This window comes from Felis catus, chromosome C2 (assembly GCF_018350175.1).
Source record: "Felis catus isolate Fca126 chromosome C2, F.catus_Fca126_mat1.0, whole genome shotgun sequence".
Taxonomy (NCBI): Eukaryota; Metazoa; Chordata; class Mammalia; order Carnivora; family Felidae; genus Felis; species Felis catus.
This window is the reverse complement of record NC_058376.1, coordinates 80,112,197-80,128,965: the sequence shown is the minus strand read 5'-3', so window position 1 is coordinate 80,128,965 and position 16,769 is coordinate 80,112,197. Positions and strand designations below refer to the sequence as shown.

The 16,769-nt window shown below is 45.6% G+C and overlaps 2 long non-coding RNA genes across 2 annotated transcripts in view; one reads left to right on the top strand and one right to left on the bottom strand.

Moving 5' to 3' along the window:
• The window catches only part of LOC123379988, a 29,975-nt gene extending 20,953 nt beyond the window's left edge, over positions 1-9,022 (top strand). The window contains exons 3-5 of the long non-coding RNA XR_006585172.1: positions 7,602-7,794; positions 8,449-8,519; positions 8,884-9,022. This is a non-coding gene — a long non-coding RNA (uncharacterized LOC123379988). The remainder of the gene's footprint in view (positions 1-7,601; positions 7,795-8,448; positions 8,520-8,883) is intronic.
• Positions 6,067-16,231, bottom strand: LOC123379989. Its single transcript, XR_006585173.1, has 2 exons — positions 15,654-16,231; positions 6,067-13,409 (listed from the first exon to the last, which is right to left on the bottom strand). It is a non-coding gene; the product is annotated as an uncharacterized LOC123379989 (long non-coding RNA).
• Positions 16,232-16,769: the final 538 nt, after the last annotated feature.

Here is a 16,769-nt window from a genome sequence, read left to right as displayed (position 1 = left end):
TGCATACATCAGGAATCTAAACTTCTCTGCTGCTCTGACATTCTAAATTTGAATACGGAGGATGGTTATCTACTGCCCTGTCTTTTCTTTCATTATTCATTCTCTCTTTCCTCGGCTTAATAAATTATTTGCCTTATTCCTCCCCCCCCCCCCCCCATCTCTTCCTCCTCCTTCTTTTGAGATGGCTCCTTCCCTGCCCTCCCTCATGGTTATTCTCCTTCTCACGTTCAGGGTCTGCATATTTTCTTCCTCATTACCTAAGTACATGTAAATTGGCCACATTGCTGATGCGGAAGCAATTTTTAAAATTGGTTAAAATGTGCCAACGTCAAACATGACGAATTCTTCCACTTTTGGACTCCTCATGATTTTAATCATCCAAAATCAGCCATTTAAGAAATGACAGCATGAGGTCCAAATTCCCTTAGCATCATTTTTTTTTTTTTTTTTTTTTTTTGGTTGGGTTTTGTCCTTTGATGCTGTGTGTGTGTGTGTGTGTGTGTGTTGTGTTCACCAAAGTTGTCACCAGGTTTGGGCATTGTTTAAGTATAACATCGATCACTTATTGTGTGCAACACTGGCTGGGTATGTGGAGAAGGAATAACATTTAGTCTGCAATCAGAATGGGACTTGGGGACTCGGTGGATGAGAGCACGGAGGCACGGTCAGAAATAAAGAGGGAAGCTTTGGCTCCATTATACTGGTATCTTGGCCCAAGATCCAGGAATGCCTGACTCTTGTCTTCAGCACGAGTTTCCTGGGTGTTGTCGAACACACGGCAAAGTGTAGTATAATGGACACAAAACTACCACCTTCTTACCACTGAGGCTGGGGCCTGACAATCCCTGATAAGGAGCTGTCTGTTAAATACTGATCTGGAGGGGCGCCTGGGGCTCAGTCAGTTAAGCGTCCGACTTCGGCTCAGGTCATGATCTCACAGTCCGTGAGTTGGAGCCCCGCATCAGGCTCTGTGCTGACAGCTCAGAGCCTGGAGCCTGCTTTGGATTCTGGATCTCCCTCTCTCTCTGCCACTCCTCTGCTCACACTCTGCCTCTCTCTCTCTCTCTCTCTCTCTCTCTCAAAAATAAATAAACATTAAAAAAAAATTTTTTAAATACAGATCTGGAGAACATGAGTTAGGCTTGTTACCTGCCTTTCTAAAAGTGCAAATCTCTATCCTGGGTCTCGTATTTTCCAGAATATCTTTGTTAAGAGAAAGAAAGAGTACTGGACCCAAGAGGGACCTTAAACTTGCTTACTCAATCAGCCATGTGTAGGGGCCATGCAGGCAACTGATAGCAGGAGGGCTCCAGCAGGTGGCAGAGTACCTGGGAACGGGCTGACCATGAAAGATGGGATTCCTGTCCTTGGGGGAGGGCAGGACAGCGGAAAATGGGAAAAGCACAGCAAGGCCTTTGGGGTGAAATGATGGCTTCGAGGCTGGGTTTGCCCCCTCGCTAGCTCCATGGCTCCGAGCAAGTTATTTAACTTCCCTGACCCTCAGTTCCCTCATCTGAAGAGCAAGGATAACAATACCTACTTTAAGGTGTTTGTCTAAGGATAGGATGGAATCATCTGTGGCTATAGCATGTGGACATAGTATGTGCTCAGTGAAAAGTGCCACTATTCTCTCTGCCATTCATTACAGGCTACAATACAAAATACACTAGTTGCCTGCAACAGAACAGTGATTTCTGAAGTCTAATGCACGTAAGAATCACCTATAGAGTTTACTAAAAAATGCAGATTCTCAGTCCCATCCTCCTTCAAGAGATATATGTTTTAGCAAGTCCCCCACCGCCAGTGATTCTGATAAAGTGGTTCAATGATCGCACATCGAGAAGTACTGCATTGGGTTACATTAAAAAAAATTTTTTTTTAATGTTTACTTATTTTTGAGACAGAGGGAGACAGAACATGAGTTGGGGAGGGGCATAGAGAGAGGGAGACACAGAATCTGAAACAGGCTCCGGGCTCTGAGCTGTCAGCACAGAGCCCGATGCGGGGCTCGAACCCACGGACCACGAGATCATGACCTGAGCCGAAGTCGGACGCTTAACCGACTGAGCCACCCAGGCGCCCCAGCACTGGGTTACATTTTAAGTTTAAAATCTGACTTCTCCTGGTTCATGGCTCTCACAACAGTCCCGGTCAGGCTTCCATTCTAAAGATTTCCAACCACCCTTCTTCCTTAGCCTCACCTCCAACCCCAAGCACAATAAGCCGCTGCTGTCATTGGCAACACCTTTGGGTGAGATTCCCTAGAGCAGTGGCTCTTAACTTTGGCCCTTAACTATTACAATCACTTGGAGGGCCTTCAGCCATCCTGATGCCCAGGCTGCACCGGGACCATCTAAGTCAGATGTCTGGGTGGCTCTCAGCATGAGGTTTTTGGAAGTCCGCCCAGAGATTTCACTGAATAGCTACGTTGAGAACCACTGCCCTTGATCCTCTGCCCTGCCTTCCTTTCACATCTCCTCCACCTGGTTTCCATCCCATGCCTGCTATCTGGATGTTTCCCTTCTTTCAAAATTTTTGGCTGGGTTCACTCAGCCGATTTCCTGGTTTTCTCGTCATTCTTCCTGATCCACTGACGCCTCTCGCCTGGCTCTATTTGGCATTGATGTCCTACCCACCCACCTCTCTGTTGAAACTTGCAAGAAACAACACTGTAGACTTCTGATGGCACTACTTTGCCTTGAGACTGGGGGCAACAGATGGAATCATGCCGCTGTCTTTCAAACTTCTTTGTCATTTTCTTCCGCTGGAGAGTTTTCCCAACCCCCACCTGTTTATCCAGCCAGAGCTCATGCAAAGGCTTCCTATTCTAGGAGACCATCTTTGATTCTCACAGGCCACAGTAGAAAGACCCTTATGAGAGAATAGCATTGAGACGGTGCGTTATGACAGTCTATCTATATAATGAGAGGGGAGGATGTTACGGTGACAGTAGTCATTAGAGCTTCTTCTGGGAAGGAAACTACACTTATTTGGAAAAAAATTACGAGTGCTTGGAGTAGAAGTTTATACTGAGAGGGATATAAAACAGGTCAGAACAACCTTGCTCAAATGTAAGGGCAATTGTTTAATACCCCAGAGAGGAGAAAGGAGGCCCTCCACTCCGTGATGTGACCTGCACCATGATTTCTTTCAAATCCTGAGTAAAATCTATAGATCATTCCAAAATATTTCATAAGAGGTGATTCCTCAGGGCACTGCTATGGGCCCAAGTCCAGGGTATTGAGGGAAAGACAGGCCACGTGGCACGGACAGAGAGACAAGAAATAAGCAGAAGATTCTAATGGAAGCTTGAGGAAAGGTTTGAGAGTATCACAGGTCATGGAATATGGGTTAAGGGTAGGTTTGACCAGGTATCCAAGGGGCATCTGGATTCCATTTAGGCATCTTCTCTGCCCACTGAACGGGAAGTTTTCTGATCGTAGGGTCTGTCCCCACCGCCTGTGAACTTTGCTAGTGCCCAGCACAATTCTTGGCACATGGGATGCTCTAAAAAGTGTCTGGAGAATCCACAATACAGAGAGCACATTAATATGGGACCACCAAGGAATTCATCCTGCCTGTGGCTATTTTGTGGTTCAGACTGAATTCTCTTTTATTCACCACTTAGATGCTATTGAACTTGTTTCTCCAAATGCAGTTGCTCAAAATTTGATTAATTGGAGCTCAAAATGACATTTCAAAATCCCCTCTTCCCAAACACATAGCTCATCAGAAATGCCTCCCACTATTTACAGTTTTGCTTCATTGAAATATGATGATGCCAGGCAGACAGCGATGTGTATTCAGTGGAATTCAATTTTCCTGATCACTGGCTCCATCGATCAGTCTGTTTGCAAAGGGCTGATGCAAGCATCAATTCATCTCTTATGGACAGTGGGTGAGCTGCTCCTACTATTTCTGCATGTGAAAGGGGCTGTTAGACTCTAAAGATGGGATTCTGGAGGATCGCTTTATTATTGCTGTTTTAAGCTTTATTGAGTTCCTATCATGGATCAGGAGTTTTTACTGTTTTCATATTTAATCTTTACAATTGACATTTTGTGGGAGCCGAATCTGGGACCTGGAGAACTTGGGGGGGAATGGTCTGTGGTTACAGCATTAGTGATGTGTAGAGTCAGGATTCAAATGCAGTTTTTCGTCCTCAATGGGGAAAAACTGAGAACCTTTCCCTATGCTGAGGAACACGACGAGGATGTCCATTCTCACCATTACTATTTAACATGGTACTCGAAGCCTTAGCCTCAGCCATCAGACAACAAAAAGAAATAAAGAGCATCCAAATCAGCAAGGAAGAAGTCAGATTTTCAATATTTGCCGATGACACGAGACTCTATGTAGAAAACCCGAAAGATTCCACCGAAAAAATTGTTAGAACTGATACGTGAACTTAGCAAAGTCGTAGGATATAAAACCAAAGGGCAGAAATCGGGGGCATTTCTATACACCAAGAGCGGAACGGCAGAAAAAGAAATCAAGGAATCAATTTCATTTACAATTGCACCAAAAACAATAAGATACCTAGGTAAAAAGATCTGTACTCTGAAAACGATAGACTTATGAAAAAACTTGAAGAGTACACGAAGAAACGGAAAAGCATTCCATGCTCATAGGTTGGAAGAACAAATGCTGTTAAAATGTCGATACTTCCAGGGGTGCCTGGTGACTCGGTTGGTTAAAGATCCAACTCTTGGTTTTGGCTGAGGTCATGATCTCACTGTTTGCGAGTTTGAACCCTGCATCGGGCTGTGCATTGACAGTGCGGAGCCCGGTTGGGATTCTCTCTCTCCCTCTCTCTCCTCTGCCCCTCTTACATTCTCTCTTTTTCTCTCAAAATAAATAAATAAGACTTAAAAAAATCTATACTTCCCAAAGCAACTGCACATCGATGCAATCCCTATCAAAATACCACCGGCATTCTTCACAGAGCTAGATCAAACAGTCCAAAAATTTGTGTGGAACCAGAAAAGACTCTGATTGGCCAAAGCAATCCTGAAAACAAAAAAACAAAACTGGAGGCATCCACGACTCTAGATTTCAAGCTATATGATAAAGCTGTAGTCATCAAAACGGTATGATACTGATACCGAAACAGACACATAGATCAATGAAACAGAACTGATTCCAAAAGTAAGCACCATCCATTTTGTTAGATTTTCTTGTTAGAGGTGGTCTTGGGGCTTAGGCAGGAGAGGCAGAGAGAGGTGACTGAGAAAGGAATCCAAAATAAGCTGAAGGGGAAGAAGAGTAAGTGTGGCTTATTATTCAACGTACTCACTGACTATCAGACCCTTCTGTGATCCCAGTCGTGCCTGTAGAGACAATTGTCACTGCAGCCAGAAGGCCATACATGGCCGTAAGTGTGCCCCTCCTAGACGATGTGGGCTCCTGGCAGGTGCGTGCCTAGCAAGTGTACTCAGTGTGGCACCCGGACCAGAGGAGCAAGAAGCAAATGCAGTGCTAGAGAGGAAGTCTCTTAAGGGCAATGCTATACAGCTGGAAGCCCAAGGAAGGAGACTTTGTGGATCCTGAAGGAAAGCCGTTTTCTTACTCAGTTTTCCAGAGGGAAGGACCTGGGCATCTGACTCAAACAAAGGGCAGGAAACAAGAAGGAACCACCCAGGATTCCAGTACTCGTGGCAGTTTTGTCAACCCCAATCCACCTCAGGATAAACCTGCACAGCCCATTCGCTTTGCTACACCAGGCAGAGTCAGGAAAATGCTCCCGCAGGACTGCCACAGCTCTGTCAAAGTCCGGGGACAAGGACTTTCAAGTTTCAGGAAACTTTCCTTGTTGCTCATGATTGTGTCCCCAGAAATCTGTTATCTTGTAGCTATCCTCAACGCATGAAATGCATGAAAGATCTCAAAGGGAACCATGGTTTTGATCCCCCAGAAAAGTTTGGGAAAGGTTGAAAGCGGGCTTCTCTTTTCCAGCAATGATTCTAGCTGATATCGAGACCCAAACTGATCAATAATTGCCTTCAATTTCTCTGAAAACTACAACTTTACATTATAAATATCCCCCCCCCCTTCCCAAGCAGGATAAAGCCATCACTTTCTTTATTAGAAGATCTAGGTGTTTTCATAGTCCTTTGGGTTTGTCTGCATGGCCTGGTTAACAAAGGACAGGATCACATACAAGATGCAGAGCAAACTTGAAATAGGTGGGGTTGGTGCTATTCTTTCCAGTTTGCAGATCAAGAAACTGAGGTTCAGAGAGTCCATGTGGCTTTTCCAAGTTCACACAGCTAGGTAGTGGCAGCCCTGGGATCAGGACTGCTGTTCCAGTGTACGTTGAACGTCATGCTGCGTGTTAGAGCTTGAGTAGTGTCAACAGCTTACGGCCGCCATCTTGTTTTTCCCACTCAACCTTGAATCCCATTCATTTCTCCTGGAAAAGGTACCAGAATGGGGGCAAACTGCTGTTTTAAATGCCATTCGACTCCACTCTGAATAGAGAAACTTGAGGAAGCCGCTCTGACGGGCAGCAAAAGTTCACAGTAGGTTCAGTATCTTAAAAACCAATACAGATTTCAACACGCAGGTTATGAAGCAAAGTCTTAGATAATCTTTCTAATCCTATTAATGGCTAACTCCTATTCCCAGCTCAGCTGATCAAGTCCAATACATTGCAGGTCAGAACGATCACTCCAGGTCGAATAGTTCATTGTTTTGCTCGCGCTTAGGCTGGATATTTGATTCCTTTTGGACAGCAAGTATCAGAGCTTCAATGTGTGTGTGTGTGTGTGTGTGTGTGTGTGCAATTACATATTTCCAAGCCCTAATAGTTATAAGGTACCTTTTAAAGCAAATACTATAAAAGGTAGCTAGAAACTGATTAATCACCCTGACTGATATTTTGTGTTCCAACTGCAAGAGGGGAGGGGGAGAGAGGGAGAGAAGAAGAGAATAAGGAATAGAAATGTTTGAAAAGAAATGAACAGGCGAAGCAGCATATCAACACTGACACATACAAGATGAATAATGTCTAAAATGTACCCAGTACACTATAGTTTATAAAACTCATTCACCAACTAACATCTCTACTGTGATTCTCAACACTACCCCATGTATCAAGTAGGCAGAATAAGTATAAACATCAGCATTTTAATAACAAGGAAACAGAAATATAGAGCCAGATCTTGAGTCCTGGGTAGGAACCACAAAACTTTCCACAGAACATTCTGTGTGGTCCAGAACTCTCCCCTACACTGTCATTTCTGCATACACATCAGCCTTTACTTACATAGTACTTACCAGGGTAAGAAACCTTTAGAAGTGCTTTATGTTGACTCAGTTAATACCTAGATGTATGTACTCAGATTCAAAAAGCAACTGAACTCTATCAGTTTCATACAAACCCTCTACAATATAATTCATGATGTGTGTTGGGCAGGAGTGCTGATTACAAACATAAAACAAAACAAAGCAAAGCAAAGCAAAACAAAGAAAACAAAACAAAACAAAACTACCTATTGGCTATGTAAATAGTGCAATTTTAAATTATGTGCGCTGCATTTGTACATTAAATACTCTTTCAATATACTTTCTCCCATACGGTTTCTTCTTATCCTCACCAGAGCCCCATGAAGTGGGGGGTATGATCCTGTTTGAAACAGAGGGGAAGCTGAGGCCTTGTCTCCTGGAACTAAGTGACATTTTGACAAGAAGCCACGCTTCCTGTGCTCAAGAGGCTATGCACGCAGATATTCTCCTCGCGGGGCCCTTGTCATTCTATCTGTACCTGCGCCTGGAGCCTCATAAAGAAAGAAGGTGGGTGGGGTAGGAGCTGGGAGACCAACAGCCATTGTTTCCTGTGGAGGCCTGATGGGATGGAATAATTCACAGGATTATTATTATTATTATTAATTCATGGGATTAATCATGCTTGTGTGACCACTCTTAATTCATGGTGACCACTCTGCTGCCTCCATAGCTGGATGCTGGGATTATCTCACCCAATTCAGCACCCCACGGTGCTGGTGTCTTGGGTTAAGGTGAGGTCACAGATTGTATTCCAGGACTTTAGCGTTCCAACCACCGCTTGGCAAAATGTTCAGCCTTGTCGTTTAATTTTTCACTTTAACAATCATTCATCAAACACTGAAAATGAGCACCATTCCAAGGGCCGGGGACAAAGGTACGCGATTATTTATTTAACTCATACTTACATAACATTCACCATATGCTAGGAACCATCTCATTGCTTTATTAACTAATGTGATTGTCTCTGCACCAGTGAGGAGGGTTATTATCCCCGTTTCACAGATGAGAACACTGAGACCTAGAAAGTTCAAGAAACTTGCCTGAGGTCCCACAGCTAGGGACTGGTAGAGCTGGAATGTGAATCCACGCTGTGTTGCTTGAGAGTGAATGCTCTTAACTGCGGTCTTTCGAAATCTCTGCCTTAAATATTTTGTTGTCTAGAGAACCGGACAGAAGATGGTCACGGTCATGGGGTAGATTATTATGGTCGTTGTAACAGAGATGTGTGCAAGGTACGTGCAGAAAGAGTTTCAACAGACTACTGCTCCCCACTTCTCCGGTCCTAGCTGCTGCTATCCGTACCTCCTCGCACCCCATTTTCACTAGCCCCCTACTGATATGGTCTCATATCTGACCCCAAAGACCAATCCTATCACTGTAGGGGGGGTGGGGGGCGGTGATTTAAGCTTTCCCATGCCAAGAGCGCAGGGTACCCAGCATTAACACAGCCTGCTTATGTCCACGACCCCTATCTGGTGTATTTCTGTCTTAATCTTCTGACCAAGCCCCATGCCATATCATTGGCCCATAAATTCGGTCCCTGGCTGGGCCCCCCTTGGCCTCTCTGGAAAGCATACCAATATCTCTCTGTTTCAGATGAACAAGAAGGGGATCTGGCAATAATGTATGAGCCCTGATCGAAGGACAAGATTCGATGCACTTCTCCAGTTACTCAAGTAGGTGGTCCCTTTCCCCACGTACTGCTTCAGGGATATTTCTCCGATGCTTGGACATGGAGGGTGACCTTCCTCAGTCGACAGCCATCAGGCACTTCCCCACTGGAACTTCTAAACCAGCCCTTGAGTTCTTGAATGCCTTTCGGACTGAAACTCTGCCTTCTCGCTCCAGTGCCCTCTTCACGTCTGCATCTGATGTCCTGAGACTGCTGCCCAATGTCACCACCATTGCCTGACTATGGCAGACACCTCCCTTACCACTCCCCTTCCTAATCACATGCCAGGACCACCACCTGTCTCCACACCCTGCACATCCTGTGCCTCATTTAGCACAGCCCTCTTCTGCCCTCCGTAACTGTTTCTGTAAGATTATCCCGATGTCTCCTCCAGCAACCTCTGTAATTAGGAGCCAGTTACCAGCAATCTTCACGCTCAGACTGTTTATTTACATCAAAGTCTAGCCATCGGTCTCACCTTAATTTTTGTTTTTAGCTGTTTCGTCTCAAGAAAATCAACCATTCTTGACACTGAAGACACTGTCATTTTTCACTTAGCTTTTCTCTGGAGCCATAAAATAAAAGCTCTGATTGTATAATCAAAGACAGCAGGAGATGGGGAGGTGGGTCCCAAAGCACTGGGATAAATACATTTGACATTTATTGAGTGTTTAAGTTATGCTAGGCACTCCGCTACGTGTTTGTTTACATTTTATCATCGATCCTTTGCAAAACTCTATGAAATTGGTGCTTATTATAACCTCTTTGTAAATGAGGAAATGGCGGCATCCAATATTAAGTAATTTGATGGGGTCACACAACTAACAAGTGGCAGAGTCGGTTCTCTGTGTGCTTCGGTTCTAACCAGCAATGTTCTAACTACTTTACTTCTCCTTTCTGAGTCTTGGTTTCCTTACTGTAACATAAGGGGGTAGAATGGGTCAGAGGACTTCCAAAGTCTCTTTCATATCAAGAAGAATGGAAACGCATCCGTGCAGGTCAGAGTTCAAGGTGGAAATCGTCTCCCTTGCCCTCTGCTTCTTGCGGATCTCTCTGAAGGAGGAACAATATTGTAATCGGGTCTGAAGGTTTGTTCTGTGAAGGGGGGAGCTGGCTCAGTCTTGGGGGGACCCAAAGCAACAGATCCCAGAAGGTAATTACATGCGACTCCACAACAACTTTCCACCAACTGCAACAAATTTAATCTTATGCATATGAGGAGCCTAATAATTTTTATGAGTGAATAGAGAGTTTGGAATTTAGAAAATTTGTAGCCAAGAGTGATCTGAAGACAGACACAAACTCTGGCTTGGATTTAAACTCAAGTTTCAACAATGCTGAGTAATGAGGCCAATGGACTCCCCCCTCTCCCAAAATCGTAGAGTGGGAACGACTTGAAAGATACTACCCAATACCTCTATTGTACATATGAGTGAATTGAGGCCGGGAGAGGGTAAAGAGTTGCCCGGTGACTCAATTATGGGACAGTACCCCCCAGCTGTTATCATCATCCCTTGTCATAGTTAGAAAAACTTAAAGGTGCTAAGCTTAATTATTGATGCGTTTACCTTAAGTACTGCATTTCACACAAAAAAGAGGAAGGACTGAAATCTGAATTGCAGCACCACCTGCTCCCCAAGAAGATTAAACACCCACAGGGTACCTCTTCCAGTTGAGGCTCTGAAGGAAGGCCCTTCATCTCAAAGGCATTCATTCAGATGGCACTGTGTTTCTTTGCAATCTCAGCGTAGGTCTTTGTTTTCCTCAGGACTTAGAAGGATATATTTAAGTGTTAAACTCACTGAAGTTGCTCAGCTCTGTCCAATAAAAGGATTGGCCAAGATCAAATTAGCATTCCATCAAGTACTTTAAATACAATACAAGCTACTGGAACCCTGACGACAGGAGGTCTCAGAACTGATAATGTATTGAATTGCCCTTCAAATTAAAATTCTCCCATGCTTAGGAGGGAAGTAGGAGCGGAGATGTGGGTTGGCAAAATCAAGACACTTTGTCTTCGTCAGAGAGGAGGCGGCTGTTTGAAAAGCAATGGGGGGGGGGGGGGGGGATTTGTGTGTCAGAGTCAGTCAGAAGAAGTTCCAGAAAAAGTTGCCCAAAGCCAGACTTTATGTAAGATCTTTTGAGATCTCCCCTCGAGGCCCCTGTGAGAAGCTAACGGCGGAGAACACAGAGCAGGGGCAGCACTAGGGGAACTTCTCTGACGTGCAAGCTGACTGGGACCGTGTGGCTGAGAGCTCAAACCGTGTCATCTGCAGGAATGTCAACACCCAGCTCAGCTGAGCTGGTGGTCCAGAACAGGGGATCCAGCCTGACAGGTAGGGCGTGAAGTAGGAGCCCGCAGGCAAAAGTGAGGTGATCTCTGGTAAGTACGGCAGCAGGGTGGCATAGTCCCGATGAGCTGCTTGTTTGAGCAGAACCCCCGGACTAACTGGGGGTGGGGAGGAGAGACAGACAGGATCTGGTGCCCCAAGAAGAGGGGAATGGCAAGACACGGGCAGAGTGTCTAGGCTTAGGCAAAATGGCTAGGATTTATACACCGGCAGCCTCGGATGGAAATTGGGGCAGAAAAGTCTACTCGTGTTAACTGAGCAAGCATCGCAGGAAAGCAGGTCAGGACCGTAACTTAAGTGAGGGAGCACGCTAGGCTAGCGCCCACCCCGGCATGGTACCTCCCAAGCCCCAGGAGCAGAAACTTCTCTTGGCCTCTCCTGGTCTCTACGCTTGACTCAGGGAAGAGAGGTAGGGGTTTCAATGCCCGCCACTGCACAAGGGCAAGAAGGCAGGGACTGGAGCTCACGCTGAGAAGGTCACTGCTGACCTACACAACAGCTGTAGCATCATAGAAGGGAAGACGGCTAATCTCTGGCAGGGAGGGAAGGCAGACACCATTCTCCTGACTTGACCTCAGTCTGGGCCTCTTTTTTATCACCTTTTGTGGGGTGACCTGTCAGGCACTCACCAACTCACCTCTGCCAGTGCAGAAATGGCTGCCATCAAGTCAGTGGGTTGTCCCTACTGGGGAACCACATTGGCACTTAGTAAAGACACACAATCGCAAAAAAATACAGTCGCAAAGATGTAGTTCCTAAACCCAAGACCGGTATATTTTCAAGGGTGGTATAAATCTTGGGTTTCGGTGCTTGACTTACGAGGAAGAAGAGAGAAGAAAATAAATTAGGGGCCCGGCACAGGATGTTCCCTGTCATTGGCTAGTTGTGAGTCAGCAGTACCTTCTTTTCAAAGATTGCCCTGATCTAAAATGTATCCACTATAAAAACCTCTCATATTTTCTAGCACTGGAGCATTTCTAAAGCATTATGCAGTTCTATGATCGCAACCACTTAGAAACGTGAAATATATTTTAGTACCCTCATTTTGCACTTACAAAGTTAAAGCTTCAGGCAAAGGAGTCCTTTGTCTATAGCGATGTCAGTAGAAGAGTGTGAGCCCAGACTTGCTCCTGTGTCTTTCAAGTCCCGGAACCTGAGCTTGAGTAAAAGAAAAACTTCACACAGGACCCTTGTTAAAAATGGCAAGACGGACTTTATTGGAGCCGACTGTGGTAAGGGAGAGACTTCAGTGTGTAAACTGAGCTCAACCCCACCGAACAAGAAACAGGAGGCTTTTTAAATGCTGGGGTGTGCCGAAGGAGAAGTACCAAAGGACACTAAGGGCGGGTGGCCCATGTGCTGAGGCCTCTGCGGCTTTTGTCAAAGTTAGGCTGGCTCCCGCCCACCCACAGAGACGGGGAGGCCCTGGCTCTATCTTCTTGCTGATTGTATTCCAAGGGATGGCTCCCAGGTCCTCGGGACAGATATGTCTGGACTGCAGAAGATACGTCTCAAGGGACGAAGAAAGGATTCACAGTTGCAAGTTTTCTAACGTAAATCCTCTAAGAAAAGTGAGGTCAGGGGCATAGAGTCAGGTATTGGCTAGAACAAATAGTAAATTCTTTTGGTAGCTTTGAGCTTTCTCAGGTGGCCATTTAAAGAGGACTGGAGTAGGGGCGCCTGGGTGGTGCAGTCGGTTAAGCGTCCGACTTCAGCCAGGTCACGATCTCGCGGTCCGTGAGTTCGAGCCCCGCATCAGGCTCTGGGCTGATGGCTCAGAGCCTGGAGCCTGTTTCCGATTCTGTGTCTCCCTCTCTCTCTGCCCCTCCCCCGTTCATGCTCTGTCTCTCTCTGTCCCAAAAATAAATAAACGTTGAAAAAAAAAATAAAGGGGACTGGAGTTGTTATCCCAGGGATATGGCCTCCAGCTAACAGAAGCCATGCTCAAGCTTGTTCAAGACTCTTGGTGTGGGGGGTGGATAAAGCCATATGTGCTGAGAGTTTTGCGGTTTTCACTTGTCACCATTCCCTGTGGTCTCTCCATTTCAGTGCTGGATGGAATGGATCTAAGGCTTCTGGCGATGTCTTCCTTATGCCAGCTGTAGAGAGAAGCCCATTCTTATTTTAGAGTCCTGAAAACCCCAAGCCTCATGGAAGATCCATGCCTGCTCTCAATTTCTTACTTTCCTACTAGGGTCCAAGCCGAAGGATTACTTTCTCCTAGGCTAAAAGGAAATATCTACCTGCTTTTCCACCTCATGTCCAAGTAGTACCACTTGTCCTGTAGCTGTTAGACAACCGTAGCCTTGCACCCTAGAGAGAGCCAAATTTTCCAGTAAATCTATTCACCATAGACTCTGGAAACCTGGCTAAAAGGCTCCGGGGGAAGCAAATGTATTACTATTATTTTCCACTGTTTGCTTCTTGTAGCCTTCATTAGATGATTACAGCTTTGGGATTTGATGGATGGAGCAAACGGTCCTGTCACTATATTTCTGAGCTGGTCCGTAGCTACACTCAATAATTACCAGGCAGCAGAGTGGGGCATGTTGAAGACGGCTAATGAATTATCATCTTTAAGCCTCATTAGGCTTCTTGATGGCAAAACCTCCCATTGACAAGATCTCCTCCGACATGATTTTCCAAAGACCCTTGTTGCCTGTCAGGCACGAGACTATCTCTGCATGCATGAGATAGTTTGGAAACCACCCCGGTTTCCTGCTATGCCACTGTCTCACTCATTTGCCTTTGCTATAGCTTTGTATGTGTGCATCTGTGATATATGTGTGTCTACTCAGAGGTAGACTGAGGTCTCTGGAGAAAATAAAAGAAGGGCAGTACTGAATTCCATCATAGAATTGAATTTTCTGGTTGGAAATTATTTTAGACTCATCCCGAACTATTGCTTTTCGCTTTCAAATCGATTTTCCTCCCATAAGTAAATGGCAAAATGATCCCCCCCACCCCTGCTCCAGTTCTTCTGGCCAAAAGCCCAGGCATTCTCCTTGCGACCCATTCCCTCTTAGCCCTCACATTCAATCCACCAGCAAATCCGGTTGGCTCTGCCTCCAGGAGACCTGGCAGAAGTCGGACGGGCGCTTAACCGACTGCGCCACCCAGGCGCCCCCATTTCCGGTTTCTGCACTCCTTGAGGCAGGGCACAGAGTCTCAACAGGGCACTGGGCAGAGAGTGGGTGCTCAGCAAGTACCTTCTGGAAGGAAGACACATGTCTCGACAGGCTACGTATCCATTTACAGTGACAACAAAGAAAACCTTGCAACATGAACACGAGAAAAGGAAAAACTTCCCCCTTTCACTGCAGCCAAAGAAGTTGGGAGGCAGGAGCATTAACTGACACATCTTTTCAGAATATTGCTTCTCTTTTGTGGAGGAATGAGGCAGGCAAGCGGAATCAGCCCTCCCACCCACTGGGGAACAGTCGGGATGAGTAATTATCTCTAAGTTGGTGGTGGGGGTCCCTGGAGCTGGAGAAACAGCGTGGTCTCTGCAAATCCCTAAGCTGATGACAGGGACAGGGCGGGAGGCAGGCTGTGTTATCAGTACCCCAAGGGAGATAAGGAAAACAAAGTAGCAACCCTCATACTGCTTTCCCAGGAAGCCGGCCGGCTTGCCTGAAGCCTAGCGTGCTATTTAACTCAACACAGCTGCAAACAAACAAGATTAGAAATGAACGATGGATTTCCTTTTAAAATGTAACATGAAACAAAAGCACCTTTTTTTTTTCATCGTCGGGAGCAAAAGAACGGAAATGCCTGCTTGAGGAAAACAATTTCAACATACCAATTCCTTCCCCGTTAGCTCAAATTACTTGTTTCAAACACAAAACACTGAACCCTAGAAAGGCCTTTAGAAATATGGTGCTGTTCCTCTGTCTCTCTCTCTCAAAAATAATTAAACATCAAAAAAAGGGGGGGGGGCGCCTGGGTTGGCTCAATCGGTTAAGCCTCCGACTTTGGCTCAGGTCAGGATCTGGCGGTTTGTGGGTTCAAGTCCCACATCAGGCTCTGTGCTGACAGCTCAGAGCCTGGAACCTGTTTCGGAATCTGGGCCTCCCTCTCTCTCGCTGCCCCTCCCCCACTCACCCTCCGTGCCTCTCTCAAAAATAAACAAACCTTAAAAAAAAATTTTTTTTTTAAGAAGTATGGTGATGTGCCCATTTTATGGACGAAGAAACTAAGATCTGGAGAGAAGAAAGGACGAGCCGGGAATCACACAGCACACCAATGGAAATGAGAATCTCGAACTGACTTTCCTGTCCCCAGTTCCTATCGTGCATGTGTGATGTGGAGCAAAGGCAAGGTCAATGGACCAGTCTACATACCTGGGCTCCAGATTTGATCAAACGGCAAACTGTGTGATATTGGGCAAGCCTCTTCTCCTTGCTTCACCTTCCCCATCCATCAAGTAATCCGTTTGGCCTGAATGACCTATAAGGCTTCCCCCAGTTCCAAAGTTGCATAACTATGACTTCAGCACATGCTAATAATAAGCAAACACATCAAAACATAGAGAGTACGTCCTGTATACCAGATCCCGTGCTAAACATTTTTTTTCACCCAATACCTCATGTAATTTTTTTATAACCCTATAAAACAGGCATGTTTATTACTGCCGTTTACATGTGAGAAAGCTGGGAGTCAGGTTACCTAACTGGTCACAGTGGAGTCAATTGGTGTGTGTTGACAGTGGGATTGAACAGCTGCCTGTCTGACCTCAGGGATGGAAATTACAAGTTCAACAAGTATTTAAATGTTAATTCTGCTCACTTCCTCCAGGAACTGAGACCTCACACCCATCTCGGCAAAAATCACTCTGGGGCACTCTGGGACAAAAAATAGCTTCTCTCACTTGGACCCATTGATCCAATGATACTCAAAACCACCAAGAAGTCTAACACTTATTCCATAAAACAGTTCTTCAAATAAGGGAGAATTGTGTTTGTGACCCTTATTCTGAGCATCTTCTCTTTTGTGAATTTTCTTTTTTTAAAAAAATTTTTTTTCAACGTTTATTTATTTTTGGGACAGAGAGAGACAGAGCATGAACGGGGGAGGGGCAGAGAGAGAGGGAGACACAGAATCGGAAACAGGCTCCAGGCTCTGAGCCATCAGCCCAGAGCCTGACGCGGGGCTCGAACTCATGGACCGCGAGATCGTGACCTGGCTGAAGTCGGACGCTTAACCAACTGCGCCACCCAGGCGCCCCAGTGAATTAAGATTTCTGATCACTCTGGTTCTTTGTTTGGACCTACTTTCAACTCCCTTCTTACCCCAGCAGAATGCATCTGCCCACACTCAACGTATCTCACACTTTCAACTTAGAGTATTATTACTGATTAAAATCTCTAGTGTTTGCAAGGAGTGGAAGCAGAGATGATGATTTCAGCACAATGTGAACAGAGGATCTTTGTTTGGGGCTGTGATAGAGTCACAAGACC